The sequence below is a fragment of the Passer montanus genome, unplaced genomic scaffold (assembly GCF_014805655.1).
Source record: "Passer montanus isolate IOZ18808 unplaced genomic scaffold, ASM1480565v1 scaffold51, whole genome shotgun sequence".
NCBI lineage: Eukaryota > Metazoa > Chordata > Aves > Passeriformes > Passeridae > Passer > Passer montanus.
Genome location: NW_024370041.1, coordinates 5329273 through 5352261, shown reverse-complemented (window position 1 = coordinate 5352261; position 22989 = coordinate 5329273). Strand labels below are relative to the sequence as shown.

At 42.0% G+C, this 22989-nt stretch overlaps 1 protein-coding gene across 3 annotated transcripts in view; it reads right to left on the bottom strand.

Annotated features, from left to right (window-relative positions):
• SH3BP2 (SH3 domain binding protein 2) overlaps positions 1 to 8188 on the bottom strand; it is a 36858-nt gene extending 28670 nt beyond the window's left edge. Inside the window, exons 1-3 of one of the 3 annotated variants that reach the window (XM_039724007.1) lie at positions 8016 to 8188; positions 7195 to 7249; positions 855 to 951 (exon numbers count right to left, since the gene is read on the bottom strand). The gene's annotated coding sequence lies outside the window, so the exon portion shown is untranslated. The remainder of the gene's footprint in view (positions 1 to 854; positions 952 to 7194; positions 7250 to 8015) is intronic. The other 2 variants (XM_039724006.1, XM_039724008.1) reach the window with 2 other exon arrangements.
• Between the last annotated feature and the right edge of the window lie 14801 nt (positions 8189 to 22989).

The following is a 22989-nucleotide window of genomic DNA, read 5'->3' as shown; positions in this document are numbered from 1 at the left end:
TAGCAAGACTCATGTGCCCCTCCTATAATGGGTGTTTTCTCTTGTCAGAAAAGCCTTTCTGGTCAGCATTCTGATAAGTACATTCACCTATATTCATCTAGTCCTAATACAAGTCTCCAGTTACATACTGAAGGAAATAATTCTTTCCTAGACCCCAAACAGAGATTGCAGAGGACTGATTGTCCCATGCTCCTGTATGTGGTACATCCACTTTGACAGCAGAAATTGTAATTCCCCACGCAATGTGTACAAAAGTCTGTATAAACAAATCCCTCTTCAGTCACTTAAAATGCACAGTGCTTTGGAAACATGCCTACCTGGCACCACAGTGGAGTCTGATTAACTGACTGAAAAATTACAGTGGAAAGCTTGAATGTTTAAGCCTGACTGATTAAAGGCAATTAACAGCTGCAGATGCTCAGCAGCTGTGCAAGTCAGGTCACTTTTTTGCCCAAACATAGTTCAAAGTACCTTATTCTTATTTTGATTAGTTAAGCTTACAGATCAATTTTGAATTAGCTAATTATAAGCTTTTCATCTGCCAGTAGGACCTGTAGGCTTATAGTCCAGATTTCTTTGTGCTAAACTTCTCTTTACATCATTGTCAGAAAAAAAAAAAAAAAACAGTAGGAAAAAAAGCTAATCTTTCCAGGAATAGGTACAGGACAGAACAGAAAGATGGGGAGCTCTTACATCAGCTTAGGTGTCTAAGGTGTACAGTTTTATCAGTATAAGGAATACCAGAAGCTGGCTTCAGCACACATGCTTGGTGAAAACAATGTGACTACAGGTCTGTGCAAAAGGTTTAGGAGACATTACACTTCATGCAGTGCAAACCCAGTGCTCAGCCTTACCACAGCACTCTGAGAGAAGAGATGCTCCCCTTGAGGAAATAACTGTCCTGCAGTCCTCACGCATTGAACCGAAGTCTCTTCAGAGCTCCAGCTTGGTCTAGGAGGAACAAACAATTATGTGATATGTTGTAATAGAATTACTCTTAAGCAACATCAAGGTAATGATTTACTCTTTTTAGTAGGGTTGTCACAAGATTAGAGACTAATAATTTAAGCCTTTGCTGCTTGGGTGCAGGAACTAGAAAGCTCTGAAGGGTAACCACGGTATGGTTTGAACACCAACCTCAGCTCTTGGACACATGCAACTTCTGATGAAGTTAAGGGGAACTAGGTAGAGTTTGAGGTGAAATTTAAACCAAAACTTTTTACTTTATAGTAGAGTTTTAACAAGTTTAACAAATACACCAATAGAGAGACTGTCAGTCACCCAAGGTGATGTTTAGAAGTATGGTAAGTCTTGTAGAATCATGTAAGAGATGAAGGACCATTTCAAAGAGATTTTGATTTGCAGTAAGATTAACATGAAGATACTGAAAGAAACCACAAATAAAAATCTAACTGCTAATTCTATGAGTAGTTTAAAAAATCTTTATTTGTAAAAACTACTGTTTCCAGAATGATGATTAATGTCTACCACTACAGTAGCTTAAGCTAAAATTAGAACCAGGAAACAAAGCTTCCTACAAAACCACTATTTTTATGTCTTACAAGACATGTTTCACCAGACAAGAGCCAGGTATTCACGACACTACTTCCACCTCTCTTCTTACTTTTTCCTTACTAAGCCATTATTACATTAAAAACAAAAATTAGTAAAACATGCTTTTACACTTATTAAAATCTCTTTCAGGATCTGAGATGTTGCTCTGAAGTGCTGCATTAGTAAAGACAAAGTCATCTCAGTGACTGATTTCAGCAGAGTAAAGCTCTGCTGGAGAGTAGGAAGCTTATTTGTCTGGGGAAGAACTGAACATGGAAGTGGGAACTGACATGCTAAGTAAGATTTCCCTTCTCCAAGAGTTCCTGTTTTTCGCTTTGCATATCTTCAAATGAAAAACTCAATGATAATAAGAGATGAAGCTGGCATTTCAGTTGAAGAGCATTTAGAATTAAGCTTTGCCTTTGTTTAACAATTAATGATTAAGTTGCACAGCACAGGTTCATGGCTCACCTAAACAGGAATACTGCCAGCTAAACTCGACCTGAACTTATTTCCATCCGTTACAGCAGAATTACACCAAAAGATGCAGTTCAGCTGGCTAACCTGAACAATGAGAAATTATATTTATTTACACTGAGTAACAATGGAGTTCAGTGCACTGAAGTCCAATCTAAGTTCACATTCTGTCCTTTAAGAGAGAGAACCCATTAATGCAGACTCTATTTCCACCACCCAGTATGGTTTTGTTTCATTTCCTTGACCATACAAGTACAAAGCTTAAGGATACTAAATTCTCTTACTTCCTTGTACAATTTGCTCTTCTCTCATTTACTTGGCTACACTTCAAAATGAGAAATCTTTTGCCTTTAGTCATGTCTGTTATGCACAAATCACCTTTCATGATGAGTCTTGCAGCACACTTCCCATCCTCTCTCTTTTGTCAACACTTGGACAAAGAAAGACCTCTGAGGCAGCAACAGTTCCAGACATGCACACTGGTGCCACTGCCTCCCAGCCCTTTCTTCCAAGTACTGCCAGAAGCAAGAATGAGGAATATCATTCCAACTCCAAATGCAGGTTGTTTTCCAACAGCAAGTCGGGACTAATCACTTAACTGGAACTTGGTAACCAGTCTTAAGCCAGGTGCTGAAAAATGACAAATCAGTTAAGACAGGAGATTAATCAGAACATAAAATACTAACAGCCAACTCTCAGAACTGAATATTTAAGTAAATTTCTGGGGTACATATTACGGCTTCTCCTCTGCTTCCTTTAAGGCCCTAGCTCCAATAATGAGGGATTTTAGTTTCTGGTTTTTTAAAGCTGCATGCTATTCTTCTCATTAGAGGAAAGGCTTAAATATACAGTACAGGCACATGGGAGGAAAAATAATAATAAATGCTTGCTTAAAATACAGATATTGTCTTCTTCCTAGGGACCCCATTCATGACCTGTGCATACTTGTGCAGTGCTTCTGCCAGCAAAAACAGAAACTCTAAAATTTCAGGGGTTTTGTACTCCCCAAAAGAGGCTAAATAGTACTTAGCAGAGCTACCAGATTTTTTAAAAAATGAAGACTGATACTTCACTCAGTTGTTGCTCCCATATGAACTCCAATAGAAATTCCATTTTCTTATGTAGAGGAAAACATCTGGCATGAAAGACTTCCTGTTTGAAGAGTCCTTACAAGTGAGTTCATGATTAAAGGCAGAAATCTGACTTTCTCCTACCACTCACTTATTTAGCAAAGCTGAAGGGATAACAAAATAAGAGTCTTGGTTAAACATGTCCAATAATTTTCCTATTTGGGGATTGCAATACAGTCCCTGTACTGAAGTAATCAAGAATATCAAAGAAGAGTTTTACAGAAATCCTTTGTGCATGCACATGTCAAGATATTGTACAAATTAACAAAGTTTACTGGCAATGTCTACTACATCAAGCAACAAAAGCCCCAATCTGTTTACATGGAGCACTCTGAAGTTTTCATGAAGTGATCATGAATGTATGTGTAGGTACTAATATTTCTAAATGCTTAATAAGAGAGTGAAAGTCTCTGTAGGCACCTAAATCCACTTTGAGTAATGGGGAATAATCAGGAATTAACAAAGGCATCCTTAAGTGATCACACACTACCATACATAGCAGCACCACCTACATAAATCAGTCAGTCGAAATATAAAGACAAGAACCCCAAAGTCCTGTACTCCTGCCCTAAGACATCCAAGGAACCATGACAAAACCAATTTTTTTGTTTTTCTAAGTTACAGCAGAGTGGTGGAGCAAAGTTGAACTAAGAGCAAAGTGTTTACCTCTTAAAAATGTAAGGATATAAAGCCAGTTTGAATTGGGAAGTTTCCTCTTTGCCAAATTAACACTAGAAGGCATGGGTTGGAGTTAGAGACGTGCATTTTCTAGAAGAACAGGTCTAATGATTCAAATGTACCTACTGTCCCATTAGGATGGAAGTGATTCTGATCATACATGACTAATGATGTACAGTTCGTCAGTTGATGTTATAACTTAAAATAAAAATCCAGAAAGCTTTAACCATAAATAGCTGAACAGTGAGAATTTTCAAACATTAAGAGGATGAAAACAAGCATTCCCTGGACTACTTGAAGTTTTACCTCTGGCTTTTCCAGAAAGAAAACATTGTAAGGAAGCAAAGCTGTACTTTCCCTACCACAGGGCAACTACAGACATGACAGTTAATCCAGCAACAAAATTCAGCAAGCAGCTATTCCTAAATTTAGCCCCACTTATTAATTTCACACCATCTATCTAGATCAGTTCTTTACAGCTGTTTTAGGAGACAGATCCAGAATGTCCACTTTCCATGAAGTTAAGATTTGTCAAAGTACTTTAGAAAGAGCCCTAGCTACACATTAGCCTGAATTAGTCCTGAATTAGCCTGGTTAAACCAGCCCGTGACTACAGCAAAAAGCCACAAGAGGAATCCTCTCAACAGGCAGGCAAGCTGTGCCCTTCTCTGCTCCTAAAATCACAGTCTGCAGGAGCTGAAGCCAGAAGTATTGCCAGGTATTGATTTCTGAGTGATTGTAATTCTTTCTCTGCACTGTACATCATCCTGAAGTATCTTTCTGCCAAAGATATTCAGATGTGCATAACTACTGCAATGAAACCACCTTGGGAGAAATAAGAATTACAGGAAATGAGCTGGCACACAAACAAAATAAATAGAATATTTCAGTTATGCTGGTATGCTGCAATAGGGGGAGAACAATGTTTAGGTTTGTTTCCATAGGAATTCATGTCCCTGCATTCCCTTGTAACTATTACCTTGCTTAAAATTATCTTAGGAACAATTGTTTTCAAATTCCTGCATGTGTGAGATGAAACGCAGACTTGTGAAATCCCTTTCTTTGTAAGGAAAAATTCAGAAATTCAACATAGAAGCATATGGAGAAGAGACAAGATTGAAAAAAACTTCAAACAGATCTCAGAGAAATACTGTAGCCACTATACTGCTCTTAAAAAGCAGAGTGTAGAGAAATTCTGCTATGTGCTCTAGTCTAGTCATCTGAAGCAAGCAAACCAGAGACACATATGTTTGTAATATAAACCATGATAAATAATTCCTAAGGTTAACAACCATACCCAGCGTAGTCATGCTGATCAAAACTTCAGGGCCTTCAATTCTCCCCTCCACATATCACAAAAGGCATAACTCACTTAGTCATTCCAGCATAAAGCAAACAGTGTTGATAGGAGGAGAGGGGTGTTGATTAACAAGAGTTAGCAATGGTTCATAAATTTTGGAGGAACAGGCAGTGACATATGTACATGTGATAAGTGTAAGAAATACACATTTTCTTCAGTACTATATTTACAGAAATGAGTCAGGCTCAGATTACCTTTGAGGCTGCCTTAAATCCCCCTGATTTCTACACTCTCAAACTCCCTTCCCAACACTGCTCCACTACAGTATAGGTTCCAAGGCAATTGTGAAAAAATGTTATGAGGAAATGCCTTCATGTTGCAAGTTTACCTTAAAAAAAGGCCAGAAGAATGCTTAGCTACACAAGAGGGGAATAAACATCTAAGAGGTTCTTTTCTCCCTTCCATAAAAAAAATCCCTATTAGAAGACAAAACACATCATGGAAGAATCATTGTATCAATTAATATTTTTAAATCTAAACAAAACCAATTTATCCTGGCTGCTGCCTGGCAGATGTCAGAAGTGCTCACCATTCCTTACAGAGCTATTATTAATCAATGCTACTGAGAGTCTGAGCTTCTATGAACATTCCTGCAAGGTTCAGTAGAAGCAGCAAACAAACCAAGATCCTGACCCTTCAGTAACACAAACTAAAAGTTTACAAATAGTAGAGTTACTTACATCTGCAAGTACTTTTAAGATCAGGGCTTAAGCCAGAAACAATTAATGAACACAATGCTTGCACAATGATGTACATTCCAAACAACTTATGAATCTGTTGGAGAGTCTGACAAAAGCATAAGATACCCATTGTGTAAATCCCACGCCAAACAGGCTGGAAGATGCCCCCACACAAAGTCCATGTTGTCAGGCTAAAACACACACCTGCAATCTTGTAATGCAGAGCAATAAATGCACCAGTGTCCTAAGGGCTGTGGGGCGAAGAGCAGCACTGCAACCACCAGGTTTGAGTGCCAGAGGCACTTTTCCTACAGGTAAAATGACAAATACCTATGTGCCTTTTGGTCAGCCACGTCTGTGTTTTGGTGCTGTAAAGAAGTTTAACATTTCTTAAGGCATTTCCACCATTTCTACTTAGCATCGTTACCAAAGTGGCTGCCATGTTTGGATTTCTGTCAAAGGAGACTGCTTCACATCCATTTAAGAAATGGCACAAGAAGATTCACAGTTAGCTGGTCAGATTTGCCTCAAACACAGGAATTCTGGCTCAGACAGCCCTGCCCAAGCTTTCTGCACAAACTTATCTTGGTGTGTTCATTCTTACTGCTTTGATAACTTCAAACCCTTTAACCCTTTCCAGAACTGTTATCTCTGCATCTTGCTCTTTTATAACTCTTTCTAAAAACCTCTTTATTTTCTGGACCTTTAAGCATGAAGTTGTCATGCTTTGTGGAAGAGTTTATGGAAAGCTGGGAGATTTTAAAACAAGAAAATGACAAACAGGAAGCAGTATTTAACCCACCACTAAGCTGACCCAGTACTGACTCCTCAATAATGGAATATTGGCAAGGAGTATCTATTAATCAGCTCTCCTGCAACAGCAAGATGGGTGTAAAATACTGCAACAGGAAGGGAAAGAAATGTGTTATGCCTAGAAGAAAAATAGCAAGTTAATTCTGCTTTTGTCTGAATGTGAAAGAGGTGCATGAAGGAAATAAACAACAGAGGCTTCAGCCCTATATTTCCTGTACAAATACAACCAAAAATAAACAGAAGAGGTGTATAATTATTCAGATCTAAATTTAATTCATAAACTGCGACACACTGACCCTCAGAGGAGAGAAAAAGTAGAAAATTGCTTCTCCCAGTAAGAAACATACCAGCTTAATGCAACTAATTTCCAAGAGGAAATTTCAGTGCACAGCCAGACCAAGCACACACATTAGCAGGAGACTGTGACATGCACTCAGGAAACACTGCACCTGTAATTATGAATTCAGACACAGCACGAGGCTGGTTCAGCTCCACTACTGACCTGTACTTTGTCAGCATCAAGACTCCAGAAAATGGTCTTAGCAGACAGGCCTTCCCTGTAGGAGGGGAAACATTTATCCACCATCTCAACTCATTTGGGATAGCAGTATCCAATTTGCACTGGTCACTTGGGGATAAAAGCTGACAAATTAAATAAGCACATGCCAGGTGTCCTCACTCTCTGCTGCTCCCAAAGGCACAGCACCAACACCTGCAGATGGACACGAAGTTCATACCTAGACTGAAGTGACAGATGTGACCCCAATAAAGAGAGGGCATCCGAGATTAAGGTAGATGGTTACACTAAAGAAAATGCAGCACAATGTGTTTGTACCTTATCTTTCACTGCTGTGTTTCAAATATAAAAAGTCTTGCCTAATCCTTTAACATATATATATATATATATATTATCACTGGAAACATGCTAGGAAATGAATCCTGATGCTCCCAACTCAACACCAAAGCCACAGCTCAACACAAGTGGGCAACACGGCTCTTTCATTCTTCCCTTTCCAAAGGAAAGCAACTACCCCTTTTTTCCGCCCCAGAAGAGCCTTTCCTTTCCCCACGGGCGGACTCACACCGATGCCTTTCCTCCATCCCACCTCCCGCCCGCAGGTCAGCAGAGCGGCACCGAACTGAAGGCGTCAACCCATGGAGCAGAGGACACGAGGCGCCTTCCCGCTGTTCCCCCGGAGCCGCGGGAACCGCAGCTTCCCTTGGAACCCGGCTCCGGGGGCCGCCAGCCCCGCGGCTTCCCCCGCCGGGCACTGGGGCAGCGCCAGGGCCGGCCCGGCGCTTCCCGGGGCTCCCGTGACTCACCCGAGGAGTTTCCCGGCGCCCTCCAGCCGCGCCGCGGCGGGAAGAGACGGACACGGGGCAGCCGCGGACACGGCGGAGCCCCTCCGCCCCCGCCGGGACAGGGCGCTCACTCCGGCTCAGCTCCGCGGGCAGCCGCCACCGCCGCGCCGGCCGCTCATCCCACTGAGGGCAGCGCCCGCCCCTTCCTTCACCTGCGGCCCGGCCCGGCCTCCGCTCCCGCCTCCCGCTCCCGCCCCTGGGAGCCGCCGCTGGGAGCTGCCGGCGGGCGGGGAGCGCCGCCCCCCCGGGGCTGCCGGGCTCTGAGGGCTCTGCGGGCTCTGCGGGCTCTGCCCCGGCCAATGCTCGGCTCTGTCCGCGCCTGGCGCAGCGCGGCCGAACCCAGCCCAGCCTGTGACCCACAGCACGGTGTCAGCCGGGCCGCGGCGCTGAGTGCCGCCGGGTCTGCCCTTGAGCACCTCAGGGACCGCGACTGCTCCATCTCCAGCAGCTCCGCCAGAGCCCGGGACCTGGGAGCGGCTTTTGTCTGACTGGCAGCGGGGTCTGGCACAGTCACCTGCCTGGAAGAAAGGAGGTTGGAACATAGCTGCAAACGGTGACATTCCTTTGCGAGTGTCCCGTGTCCGTGGGGAGCCCCATGCAGGCACTGTCCCGTGTGTCCCGTGTCCATAGGGAACCGTGCAGGCACTGTCCCGTGTGTCCCGTGTCCATAGGGGTACTGCCTCCCGTTAAATTAACACGTTAAATGTTAATTTAAGATATACTTCTATTTCATTAAATATTTTAAATTTTATTTGGCTTTTGGTTTTTTTTTCCATCTGCCTTTTATTACTTCCCCGATGTTTGGGGAGGGGGACGGAAGGTGTTGTAGGTAAAAAACGAAGGAATTTGGGGGTTGGTTTCTAATTATAGGTGGTTTTTCGTCATAAAAATTAAAACCATTTCGTGTCAGGGGAGGTTTATGTTAGATATTAGAGAAAGGTTCTTCACCAGGGGGTGGTTGGGCACACAGGCTCCCCAGGGAAGTGGCCACAGCCCCAAGCCTGACAGAGTTCCAGAAGCATTTGGACAATGCTCTTGGACACATGGTGTGACCCGTGGGGATGGTCCTGTGCAGGGCCAGGAGCTGGACTTGATGATTCTTCCAACTCAGCTTATTCTGTGATATGAGCAGAGGTGTGAAAAATCAAAATTACATTTAAAAGTATGCAGAAGCAAAATAAGAAAAAAAATATGAAAAACCTATTTTAAAATGTGGGTTTTGTCTTGTAAAAAATATTACTATTAAATAATTACTATTTGAGAAGTACGAAGTGATCAATTTTAACTCTACTTTTGTAACAAAAACATTACTTAAAAGAGAGCACTCAATAAGTCTGTATTACTATAACATTGATCTGTGTATCATTCTGAGGCTTGTTTGAATAAAAAGTAGCAGATTTCTTAAGTGATTACACAGCTTATACTTTAACCTAGTTTTAAAGCTTTTGACCTTTACGGTGGTACCAGAGTAGTTTCTGTGGTCAGAAAATAAGGTGGTGGTGCAATATTTCCTGTCAATGCTATTTATTAGTATTTCTTTTTGTCATTCACAGAACTTTGTAGTATGAAGCAGCAAAGAGAATCTGTCTTCTGAATACAATACAGAGGGGTCTTGGTCTGTGAAATGAAAATCTCCATGTTTAAAGTACAACAGAGACTGACTAAAGCTGGAAATGGGGTTTGATTCATTGAGTTGTAACATAAGCACAGTGCTGTTAACACCTGCTATTGGATGTGAAGGAGCCTCTATGTCAACAGAGTGATAATTTCTGAGTATGAAGAAGGCATTGTGCTGGCAGAGCCTCAGGAAAATGAAGTTTCTTAAGCTTTCTCTCAGCTGCAGCCAAGAGCAGCCTGAGGTTTCTGCTGCACAAAGAGTGAGAGCTGCACAGCCGTGGGCAGGCTGGGTAACACAGGTCCCATAGGAAGACCACAGCCAGGAAAAGCTGTTTGAATGCAGCTCTTCCACCGACTTTGGTGTGAGTTCTGTGTCAGAACGTCCTGGCTGTTGGTGGAAATTACAGCATTTATTTTCCTGCCTGACTAAACCCAGAACTTTCTGTCTCCAGAGAAGGCAGATTAGTGCATTAAGCTGAAGCAGGTGTGAGGAACCTTCACTTTGTTGGCTGAATATGCCCTGTGATTTCATTTTATGGGGTGCAGCCTGTGATTAAAATGACTGTGTGTGTTATTACTGGACAGCAGAGCGTGTTAGCGAGTGGGCTGCCAAACGTGCTGGAAAGGCACACTCGGTCCTCCACAAGGAAAATATTCCCCACGCACAACCCAAAGCCTAGCCCTGATACAAACTGTGTTACAGCCCCTTCTCCGCCTCTCTTCTGAGCTGAATTTTGCTTCTGAAAAAGCTAAGCTTTCTGTGTGACCTAATCTGCATGCAGTGATCCAGCTGGGAGGACTCGGAGCCTTGTTCCTTCCTCCTGGAAAAGCTGTGCCCAGTACTTTTTAGGATCATGCTTGTGTTACATCAGGAAATCATAGTTATTTTATGAGTTTGTTCTTTCTCAGTTGTCTCAAACTAATAAACTCATTCCTTGAATATGAAGCTTTTATCAGCTCACATAATACATACTCTTGAAATTATGGAATCATAGAATATCGTGAGCTGGAAAGGACACAGACAAAAATCATGGAATCTAACTCCTGGCTCTGCACAGGAATACCCCCAAAATCACACCAAGTGCTTGAGAGCATTGTTTGAATGCTTCTTGAATTCCAGCAGGTTTGGTGGTCATTGAAGCCATCCAATTATTTTGAATTACAATAATCTGTTGTTGTGGGAAAGCATTCCAACCTAATTTTGTCAGTAAATATAACCTATAATGCTCTTATCAAAGAGAATGGTCAGGTTAGCCTGACATGGTCTACTACCAGGGAAAAAAATCTGGTTTATCTCATTTATCTCTAATCTTAATAGGCTTTTGTTCTTCAAATTTGCATATGGCAAATCAGATTGAAGGGACTGTAGTTCTGATACTGCTTTCACCTCCATTCTTCCAGAATACAGAATTTGCATAACCCTCATGATGAAAAATAGGATGTAATTTTTAGCTGAGCTAGACTTCAAATCTAACAGACTTATGAAAATACTTATTTGTGAGTTCATTAGCCAGCTCACCTAGAATTCTGAGAAAGACACTGTCCCTCAATGCCTTGTGGCTTTGCTTCCTCCTTCCTGGTTCTCTTTTTTTTTTTTTTAACATGCTTGCAAAGCCTTGGTTTATTTGTTATAATTGCCTTCCCATGTCTAATTTAGTTGACACTTGGCAAGTCTCACTTCCTGGCCTTGAGACACAGTTTGCCTGTGGCCATCAGTCTTTTTGTTTCTTGCACAATCTCTGCTTATACCTGATTTCCCCCTTTTGATGGTTCACTACACACTTTGAGCTCCAGCTGCACCAGGAAAGTTTCTTTCCTTGCTTTTTATTCAGTCATGTGGCACAAGGAGTCACAAGGAGCCCAGTGTAAGCTGTCTGCATCAAACCAGGAACCATCCAAAGTGCAAACCTGGGGTGAGGATGAGGACAGGATGCTTGGGGATTTTTGTTTTGGTTATTTGTATTCTGCCAATTACCCTACAAAAAAAGCACAAAAACATGCTCAGTCTCAAGGAATGAAAGTGTTTGTGTCAAATTTCAGATTCTTATGCTGTGCTTGAAAAGCATCAGAGAATGACAGAATTCAAAGTGACAGATTAAAAGCTGGAGTCCTGGGATTCAGGACTGGGGTACCTGTTTAAAAGTACAACACACCTAAGCCTTTAAATATGCTCAGGCATTTCTCAGTCTGTTGTTTACCCCAGAATTGTTCTCATGTTGGATTTTGGTTGCTGCTCTTTCTTTTAGCTGCTCTCCCATGGGAATGCAGACAAGTCTGGCTCCAGAGACACTATCAAGGGGCCCTAATGGGGCCTCTCAGAAACAGAGCAGTAGACATCAATAATGGCATGCTTTTTCCATGCTCCAAGAGGTAAAAGGATTCTGATCTTCTCCTCGACAGGCATGCATTAAAATGACAATCTATTATGTACAAAGAGGGTACTTTTCTTTGTTTGTTCACTAGAATTGCCAGAGAAACTGGAAAAACATTTAAATTCCAAAGATAAAGAGATGTGAAAATGAGCAAATGTTTTCTTTAGCAATATTCTGTTGTGTTTATAGGACTTTTACCAAAACTTTGGTAGAAATACAACTTCCTTCTTGGCTTTTTTTTGTTGTTGTTTTTTTAATGCTGACAAATACTGCAATTAATTTGTTACATAACCAATTCCAGGGCCCAACTGTATCCCTGTAGAGACAGAACAATCCATTATGGATGGAGGAAGCATGCCAGAAAAAGCAAGGCTTCGTGAAGGCATTTTGCCTATTTTGCTTTCTGGCTGAAGCTTTAAGGAAATAAACTCACTAATACTTCTCCAACATATTTGGCTGACAGCTTGTACATCCCTCCTTGTCTTCAATATTACAGAGCTGCTGATGTGCAGGACCAGGGTAAAGTGATCTCTCTGCGGTCGTTGCTGTCGCTGGCATCACAGATTATTCCACTTCTTTTTTGCTGTGCTGCATTTGCAAGCAGATTGTATCACTCCTCTCTACAGCAAACAACACCCTCTCCTGCCTGCCTCTCAGTGGGCTTGATGGATTTAATTTGGGTTTGGCATCTCCAGGACTGAGATCTGTAATGGCAAACTCAGGGATGTCCATTTGACTAATGTGTTTTGCAGTTGCATGAAATATCTAGAAAGAACATGAACAATGTTTGAAAAACAGAGTTTTGTAAAAATTTCAAGAAAGTAATCTGTCACCTACCTTGTTTTCAGAGGAAATAACCATGCTGTGGATAGCTGGTATATTCAGTCCTTGTGATTATACTTATTAAGTGAGGAGAAGGCCATTATTGAGACTAGAAGAATGTATTTTCCTTAACTTGCCTGCCCTTGCTAGCACAAAGTATCAACTTTTCCCACATGACCTCATCTGCTAACCTGTATTCTGGCAAGCCCGGTGAGAAACATCAGTTTCCACCACGAGTTCCAAAGGAATGTTTCCTTAAAATCCAGAATGTAACCAGTTTCACATTAAGCACATAATCACAATGAGAGTAAACACCAAATTTTCAATGGCAGTGAAACACATCTCAAGGTGAAGTGATGTTTTTTTCACTTTTGAAACTGAGCAAATGGAAGATGGCCTCAGCTGCAGGGGCAGAGAATCCCAAATAACCCACAGCTAAACCTGCAACATAGAATTCATGATTTGAGTGCTCCGTGCTGTGATCTCCTCCTACTCCTTCCAGCCTGCTGCAGAAAGCGCACGGTAACGGAAATCATCAGAACCATTCCAGTCTGCTCTGGTGACTAACAACATTTTCATCTGCTCAAAGCCATAGAACTTACACAACTGAGAAGTTTCCAGAAGGAAATTACTACTCAGATAGCTACAGCCTTTTTAAGATGGCTCACATCAAGAAGAGTGAAGGGCAAGACATAAATCCAGCACAGCAACAGAGCCTTTCAGAGCTCTCCAGCTGCAGACATGCTTCTGGAGGCAGGAACACCAGCAGGCTTGGTGGCTACAGGTTTCAGTACCACGTAGGAGGATTTAGGTATGAAGTCATCATTAGAAAATGTGAAGGCAGACACGTCTCAGGAGCAGGCTTTGTTTTGGGCACAACAAAAGGAGCAGCATCCCGGGGCTGAAGGTTGCAGCGGCCCCAAAACCTTTCTAGGGTGGATCATGGAGCTCCTGCAGACTTCTGCCTGGTGGAGGGAGCTGAAGTTGCTGGTGTGGGTGCCAAGTACTGCCAGGGAAACCAGGGAGTTTCCAGCTTTGCTCCCTAACAACAGGACATCTCATCCTGCCCTTTGAGCTTAATGATATCCTCAAGCCCTTTCTCAAATCCTTCTTCATATGTGAGCTATGTTTGCCCTGCTGCTCCTACAATAACCTTTAAACACTTGTTAACATGAAGACTTTAACACTCTTTAACACTGCTTTTAGCATCTTCCTGGCAGGCATCCTCACTGCAATCCTCCTTTTGAACTGACAAACCTGAGCAGGTATTTCACATCCTGCAAGGATGTGGAATCTATCACTGCGTTCTTTAAAATCCAATGCATATGCAAATACATACATAATAATGAATTTTAAAAGCTTAAAAGCAAAGTAAGATAAGCCAGAACTGTGGTTTAAAAGCAACTTGCAAGAAGTATAGATAAATCCTTTTCCAAGTGCATCAAGGAAGCAAACTAGGGAATCAGTAGAGTCAATATGTGATTGAAGTTTAAAGTTAGCCTTAGAAAAGATAAGATCATATGAGAACATTACAGAAAAGCTGAATAAATATCTTACTTCTCTAAGAGAGTTAGGGAAATTCCCATGCAAGACCCTTTCACCTCCTTTCCCAGGAGTTCTAAGGTAATACAGTCAAACTGTGGTGTATAACCTTTGGCTTAAAAACAGTGGTTTTTGTGAAAGAGAAAGGCAATAAATGTGACTGTGATTTTTCTTTAATTGTTCCAAAAGTCAGGGTTCTACAGGCGTGGCATCTGGACCAGAGTGAATTAATAAAGAGTGTAATAAAACAATTAGGAGAGGCAATAATGTGATATGAAGGAGTCAGCATAATTCTTAAAAAGAAGACTTATGCCTCACAAGTAAATCTGCTGGAGTTCCATGATGGAGTCAAAGAGCATGTGGAAAGGGAGATCCAGCACATATGGCCAATTCAGATTTCTAAAACACCTTCAGTGCTGTTCCTTCTCAAGACCGAAAACAAAAAAACAAAACAAAAAAAAAAAAAAAATAAAAAAAAGGAAAAAAAGGAGGCAGGATTTGAAGAGAGTTTTCAAAAAAAAAAAAAAAACAAAAAAAAAAAAAACCAAAAAAAAAAAAAAAGGGAAAAAAGGAGGCAGGATTTGAACAGAGTTTTCACTGTGAAAAGGGCATTTTCCTTCCTTGGGGACTGGCATGGCATTAAAGCTGTTCAACACAGTCACAAACAACTTAATAAAAGTTGTATAATGCAAAACTTTCTGTGAGAAGGGAGATGAAAAAATGTGTTGATACTGAGTTATTTGGGGTAGTAAAGATAAATTCTGGGTGTGGGGAGAGACTTAATAATACTGAGCAACAGAACAAGCTGAAATGCAGAGCACATAATTGCAAAAATCTTCCTAACAGCAAATTAAAGGGGCCCTGAGCTGGTTATTACCACTGAGGAATGAGAGCTTGGGTTGTAAGAGTTCCAAAAAGCTGGCAGTTCAATAGTCAGCAGTAGTAAAACTGCAAACTGATCACTTAGTGATTATCAGCAAGGGAACCAAGAACACATCTGAGAACTGCCTCATGCCATAGTACAAATCATCAGGCTGCACAGCCTGGAAACTTTTTAGTGCAAGATACCCCACTGCAAAAAGAGGCGTAGGAAAATGCCACAAAATGTGGTGATTGTGTGATTAGCTGTAGATCTTCTTGCTTCAGGATGCTGTGGATTTTAGGAGTTCAGTCAGCCTGAAAAAAGCCTCAAACAGAAAAACCCATCATCAATTGAAAAAATATAACACTTCTCCCTCCAGAACATTCACCACTTTGAAGGTTTTGAAGAAAACAAGCACTGGGCTAGATGGACCTTCCATAGGAACAATAAAAACATCCTTACATTATCATCACTGCTCTTAAAATATGTTATACACATTGTTTCCTTGTCGTTATGGGAATGCCTCAGCTGATTTCTCTGCAGTCACCTGATGAACTGCAGTTTGGCTCTCAGCATCTGAGTCATTGTGTCATATTTCATCAGGCTCAATCCATTGTCTGGTACATTCACCGTGAATTTTGCTGGGGTTTCCTGCAAGACTCAGGTGAAGCTAGTACAAACAGTACAAACTCAGCAGAGGCAGCACCTCCAATTTTTTTTTACCTTCTCTTCAATGGTTAAATAAAAAATATGTGTGGATTTGATATAACCGAATTATGATGACATAGCAATGCTATCAGGATGAGAGAGAACTATTTAGAAAATCATCTCAGCCTTCAGAAAGGTGGTGGAGAGGACAGCAATTTCTCAAAAGGGCACAGACAATGAAAAGGGAGCTGAAAGCTCCTTAGAAACCAAACCTAACAACCAGAGGACCCACAACAGTCTTGTGATTGTGACTGCTGTGGACATCTGTCCAACAACTGTGCCAAGAATTCAATTAATAGGCCAAGAACACAGCCAGAACTGAACAAAGGAGTGCTGTCTCCTTGGGGAAGCTGTCTGGTACCCTGCAGTCTAGCTCTGAAGAGCACACTGTGACAGACAATACGGATGACTCCAGAGCCCAACACCCCACTTTAGACTGAAGAACGTATCCCAAATACAGCACTTTCAAGAGAAGTTTAAACATCAAACTGTATCAGTCCTAATGAAAATATCTGAACCTTGAACTGAGAATAAGGAAACGAGAGATGGGTGGCATTGTCTGTGATTCACCTCAAAATTTTATTATCCATAAATTAACATGATGATTTGCAAGAAAAAAAAGTTATTTTAACAATAAATTTTACCCATGCCTCACATAATCTTAAGGCAGAAATAGATATGGTATAGGATGGATCAGTATCAGCAAGCACAAGAGATGCCATGGAGTTACAGAACTTGTGAAACACTGCAGTGTGCACTAGGAATACAGGAGGAATTACAGCAATCTGATTCTGAAGCCTCTCAGTCAGCTCTGTTATAATATTTATCTGCATATCAAGAACAGATAATAATGGTGAGAAAAAATGGTAATCACAAAGCATACAGTTAATTGAAAAACTGGAAGTCTATAGGAAGACTTTTAGAAAACATGTGGGCTACCCAACCACCAGTGAAACAAGGTACCAAAAGTTTCAGTGCAGCATAAAATTGTCTTTGCCTGCAAACTCTCATTCCTGCTGCCAAAAATCTGAAGAGCTCGAGCTGTTCTAATCTCTAATTTGTAAACAGTGTTTATTTTCTCTCTCTATTTTTTAACATATTATAGTTATTTCTGCTCTCAGTACAATGATAAGGCAGCTCATTTATTTTTCCAAGCCCTATATTTTTCAAAATTGAGCCAACCACATATTTTCAGCATGATATGAATTTTCCTTCACCTTGCTTTACATCACCAAGTGTTATGAAACTTACTTTCTTGCTGTTTGTAAAGCAATTTGAGATCTTCTGCTGACAGATATAATACATCCAATTATTCAGCCCCATTCTTAGGTGAATCTTCTCCAGTGCATCAGGGCAGAATTATCTGGTGACATGTTGAATGGCTGAGAAAAAGAGGGGATTTCTCCTCTGCTTCTGCTCACACAAAACTCATTGATGACACAAAGCATTTCCAGTGATTTTCTCCTCCAGGAAAGTGGAGAGAATTTTGCCTTGAAGAGAGCTGGTGTGTTTGCAGAAGCAGAACAACTCTCTGTTTCTGATGTGAACAGACTGGTGCCTGAGAAAGTCTTGGCAATTTCCTCTTTCTCCTCTTGCAAAACATCTCTTCACATTAGGAATAAAGCGCAGCAAACCCGAGGTGACAGAAGCTGTCATTTACAGGGGACAATCACACAGTGCTGCAGCCCCTTGCCCACATCATCTCAGTGTGCCTCCCTCACTTCAGGCCGTGTGTGCATTGCCAGGCATGCTAATGCTCTGCTCTCCCTGTGGTCACTGCTGTGACCACATAAATCATGTGAAGACACTGGAGGTCTCAGTGGAGCAAAGGACAGAAAACTGCTGCTACGTTCTGCTTTTACAAATAGAGCATCTGAGCCTAGGACATATCCGGCACAGGTTAAAAATAAAAATAAACCACGTAAAGTTGTGGCCACAGCAGCTACGTTTTGGCAGGCAGTGTAGAAATGTTACCTCTCCAAACAAAGTAAGCACAGCCTTAGGCTGGAAAATAACAATTTTTTCACCATATCTGAGTCCTGCATCAAACACAGCAGCTCCAGATTAATACACCAAAACTGAAATGTCCCTGTGTGAGCTAGCTGGGTAATGTTCCTTTGTAGTGGAGGTCTAGGGCTTGGTTTTGGCTTTCCTGTTGCACGCATAAATGGCTAATATTATTTAAGATGCTGACATCTGCACAGGGAAGGCAGCTATAACACACACCCTGCACCCCAGGAGCAGCAGCCAGGGGCCAGGTGAGGTCCCTGACCAGCCACAACGTGCCTCTGTTGAGGCAAATGTGTCCCATGCCTGGTCAACATTTCAAAAGAGCTACTCAGCTTACCCAAATGCACCTCCCTATTCTTTATCAAATTACTAGGGTGTATTCCCTAGATTTCCATTGGTTATGAAGGAAGCTTCATTTGCAAATAAAGTGTCTCCACTTAGCTTCCTCAATTAGGGTGTATTAATCCGACTCTTGCTCAATGGGCTTAATTCAAATGCCTAACAATTTGCATTTTTTTGGTCATTTGAGATGCCTTAAGGTATCCTGAGCTTTCCCAAGGAGGTGAAAGCTGTGAAATAGGAGCTGCACGAGGCACTGCTGTCCTTGGAGCTGCAGCTGCAGACATGGCCCCACTGCTCAGAGCACCTCCAATGGCATTTGGCACTCATCCTTGGGCAGCCAGAAGTCCCATGTGGCCATGTGCCCTCCAGCTTTTCCCCTCTACTGTAAATCAATATACTTGATTTATAAAAGCCACAGCAAGCCTAGGTCCTGCTGCTGTGCTGAAGGCAGGGTGTATCAGCCATTTCCTCCCCTTTTTGTGCCTCTGTGGCCTGTGCACAAAGCCTCTCCACTGACACAGTGGCCGCAGAGAGCAGTGACTGTCACGTTCTCAGCAGCTGGCAGGCTCAGGCAAGCCCACAGCCCGACCTCAAGGCTCTCTGGACATCACAGGCCTGGGTACATCCTCACTGAGCACATGTCAGCTCATCAGGGGATCAGTCAGTGCACCAGCAGCACCCACAGGCAGCTCACTCACATGAAAATCCTAAACATCCCAAATTCCCTCCACCCAAGCTTACCACAGGAGTGTTTTCCACCACAGCCAAAACCCTCCATACAGGTACAGATGCTCTCAGCAAACAATTACTGAGCCCTGGTGCCTTCTGGGCTGCAGGCAGCTCAGGTCCTGCTGTGTGTGACTGCCTTTTTCAGGAAGCCCTTCCCTTAGAGGATTGTTCTGTAGCTGTCACAGACAGGTTTTCATGACAAGCTGCCACGGGGTGGGCGACTGCCAGAGTATGGCAGAAATCTGTTACAAGCAGAAGCTGGGAGTGAAGTTAAGATAGCAAGTATAAATTTTAGACATGGATTAAGAACAAAATAAACCCTAGCTATGATAGAAGGCCCATTAGTCAAAGGAAATTATAAACCTGTCAACAACAATGCAGAAAATGCAGAAGTACTAAAGGGTTTTAGTTTATATTTGGAGGAAGGAATATGATATTCCCACATCACATGAAGATGATGAAATGTGGTCAACTTAGCAAAAAAGTCAGATGATTATAAAAGGCATTTCTTGGGTTACTGTTACATAAGCCAACCTGCATTATTTGCACCCCAGAACTGTGGAAAAGAAGACTGGGGAGTAGCTCCGGCCTACTGTTACTTCTTGGTATATTTTGGCACTAACAACAGTAAATGCAGGTAGTGTGAAGTTCCTAAAGACTGGAGGAGTACAACTGATGTGCCAACATTAAAAATATGCAAATATATTAGGGGAGATCTGTGCAAACAAACAAACAAAAAGTTTGTCCACCTCAGGTAAAATAGTGGCAAAATAGATAAAGAATCTGGTGAAAAAACAAGCAGGTATTCAATATTTCTCTATCTCATCTGATAGAGATGGGGTGATACAAAACACAAATAACCCAACCAGTGCACAGATTCAGAGCTAGCTGAAAGATTTCAACAAGTCCTCCGTGAGGCTCATCATAGAATGGTATGGAAGTAAAAAGAAAATAACCATGGAAAAATTTGCAGATGACACAAAGATGAGCCAAACATTTTTTTTATTAGTGGTATGGACCACTAATACATACAAAGTGGAACAAGCAAGCTAAGGAAACAAATTCTCCTTCTGTTGATATTGGGAGATTAAGACCAGTTGCCATTCTGAAATCATGCCTCAGGTAAGCACAAAATATGCTCCACTTCACTAGCACCAATTATCTTTTAAACAAACACAAGTTTTGCTTACACACCTTTCTGACTGAGTGCTGACATTTGCATGAACATTTGCACAGCATTACAGCTATGATTGAAAAGCCCAAGCAACTTCCCTAGTGTTTTCTTTTCTGCCCTCCAGCATTTGTTATCCTTTGTGCGGCACTTGAGGACTTCAGAATTTCTCTGAGAATTTCCTTGCATGAATCTAAACCTGTTATCACCTCTTAGACAGTTTGCTACAAATTGCTAGAGATTTCTCTAAACCAGATTAGGTGTCATGGTAACAAGGCTTTGGCACCAGCAGATCCTTTTCCCCTCCGGATCTGTGTGATGCTTCCATCTGGTGAGCAGCCTGCTGCCAGCACAGCCGTGCAGATCCTGACTCTGCTGGGGCTGCAGCACCAGGGGCAGGCAAATAAACACCCAAGAGGACACATCCCCTGTTTCCTGCAAAGGCTTCCCTTCTCCCACATGGACACCCTGTTCTTTGAAGACTGTTGTACAGAGTTTCCCACCACTGCTCCTTTAGGCATCAGGTTTACCAACATTCATTCTGCTTTTTCATAAAGATTTCAGCTCAGTTTGATATACTTCATTCTTTTCCCCAAGCCTATGCATTTTCATTCCAGTGCTCCACAATCTGTTTCTGAACAATATTTTAAAGTTTTTAAAGAAGTCAGAAGAAGAATTATTCATAAGTACTTATCCTCGTTCAACCCTTACATAAGCAATCATAGCTTTGATGAAGAGCATTGCATTTTCTTTTCTCTATGTTTTATATCCATGTGATGATAACCCACTTAGAGATGTCTTTCTTAAGCCTGCTTTATAGTCTGCTTTTTCCATTGCTGTCTACACTGCTTAATCTTTCCACTGGAATATATGTTTGCCAGCACTGAGAGCTATATTAGAAGAAACACACAAAATACTTTTTAATGTCAGTATTGCGAAATAAAAGCCGTCTCTGAGCAGCATTAAGTCATTTTAATATTAGAAGTCATTAAATAAATGTGATCTAGATTATCTAGGTTAGGAAGTATGTACTATACCAGTAAATAATATGGAGAAAATTTGGCCCTTTCACTTGTATATTCTATGCTAGGGGCCTCCAGGACACATAACAATATGGGTTAGCAATGGCATCTGCAAGCAGCAAGAGTGCTACAGAGTGATTTTATGGGCAGCATATTCACACAGACAATGTGCTACTGTGTGGAAATATCACAGCTGGCTCTGGACAAACTGGCCCAGAAAGCAGACGCAGAGTGACTGCACCAGTATTGCTTCCCACTTGGGCTGATCAGTGCAGATGACACAAGGGCAGATCAGCTGGCACAGCTCTAGCACTCTCCACACGGGTTTGCTCCTCAGCCTGCTCTCTGACTGTGCTCTTTGAAAATCCATTGTACCACAAAAGCCTACATTTGTGCTGCACAGCAGGTCTCTGTGAGGTTTATAGAGTGGCTATGAACCTTTTATTGCAGCCTGGAGGCTGCAGGAGGATGGTGAGTTTTGTATGCAGTGTCATACAGTGAAGGGTGTGCAGAATCCACAGACAGAAAGTGCAATCTGAGTGTCTGGTTCTTCTTCCCAGCATCTCCTCTCACGAGCATCTGGACAACAGGGGTTTGTACCCCCCAGACACACAAGGGAAGACTTGAACCTGGATTTCCCACAGTGTCACTGCCACCTCCACTAATGGAGCAGAAAATACTGGGGAAAAAAGCTGTCAGATTCACATCCAACAGGAAGAATCTGTGTCCCACTAATACTCCCTGGTGCCCAAGGACAGATGTGTTTCAGGACATGTGGCTGTTGGCTACCATGAGCAACTCATGCACTCCCTGAGCTGTGAACTTACTCCTTGGAATCAGAGCAGTGCTGAGTTTGCCAGTGAAACTATTTCCCTACAATGTGGTGCTGGCCAATGCTTTGCCTCAGGCTGACATTTATCTTGCAATATCACCTAGACTGTCCCTGAAAGCTGACAGCTGCTTCACAGGGACACCTGAGGTTCAGCTGAGGTTTGTCCTCACCTTGCCACATGCCAGACAGCTTCCTCATTGCCATTAGCCACTGGGCCACGCTGCTGCTTCTGCCAACTTCCAGAGCACCAGCTTTAAACTGGCCTGTGCAGTTCCTGTGGACAACATTCTCTTACCCCCTGGGCATTTGAAAACTTGCTTGAGGTGTTCTGGTGTTAAGGATAACCACTTCTTTAAAATTAAGGTTAAGATTAAGAAGCTACTTTGAAACCAGCTCTGTCTCCAGAGAGATCAAGTAAAAATATATACTTAGAAAATTCAAGCCAGACAACAAAATGTAAAAGTGCTGACAAAACATAAAAAATGCCTCTGGTTTATGAATTATCTTCATCCACTGAAACTTAGATTTTGTATCTATGTGTAACTTAAGAAACAATACAAACATATAAATGGGATTGAAGCACCTGCTAATTATTGGCTTTTTTATTCCTGAGACCAGCCCAAATGATAGTCTGATGTTCTGCAACAATAATGAGTAGAGGAAACCAACTGCCCAGATTTGCCTTTGAGGGGCTTTGGAAGAACTGACTACATGCAGGCATCTTTGATTTCATCCAGGAGATAACATCACAAATAAAGCACAAAGAAGTATTTCTATCAGGAAAAATTCAGCCCTTGAATATTTTGATTGCTTTCTGTCTGTTGAAAATGCCACAAAACAAGAGCAGAACATTGAGGTCAGGACCTACCTCACATCTGAGATAAGCAATTGTAAATCTGTGGTTTT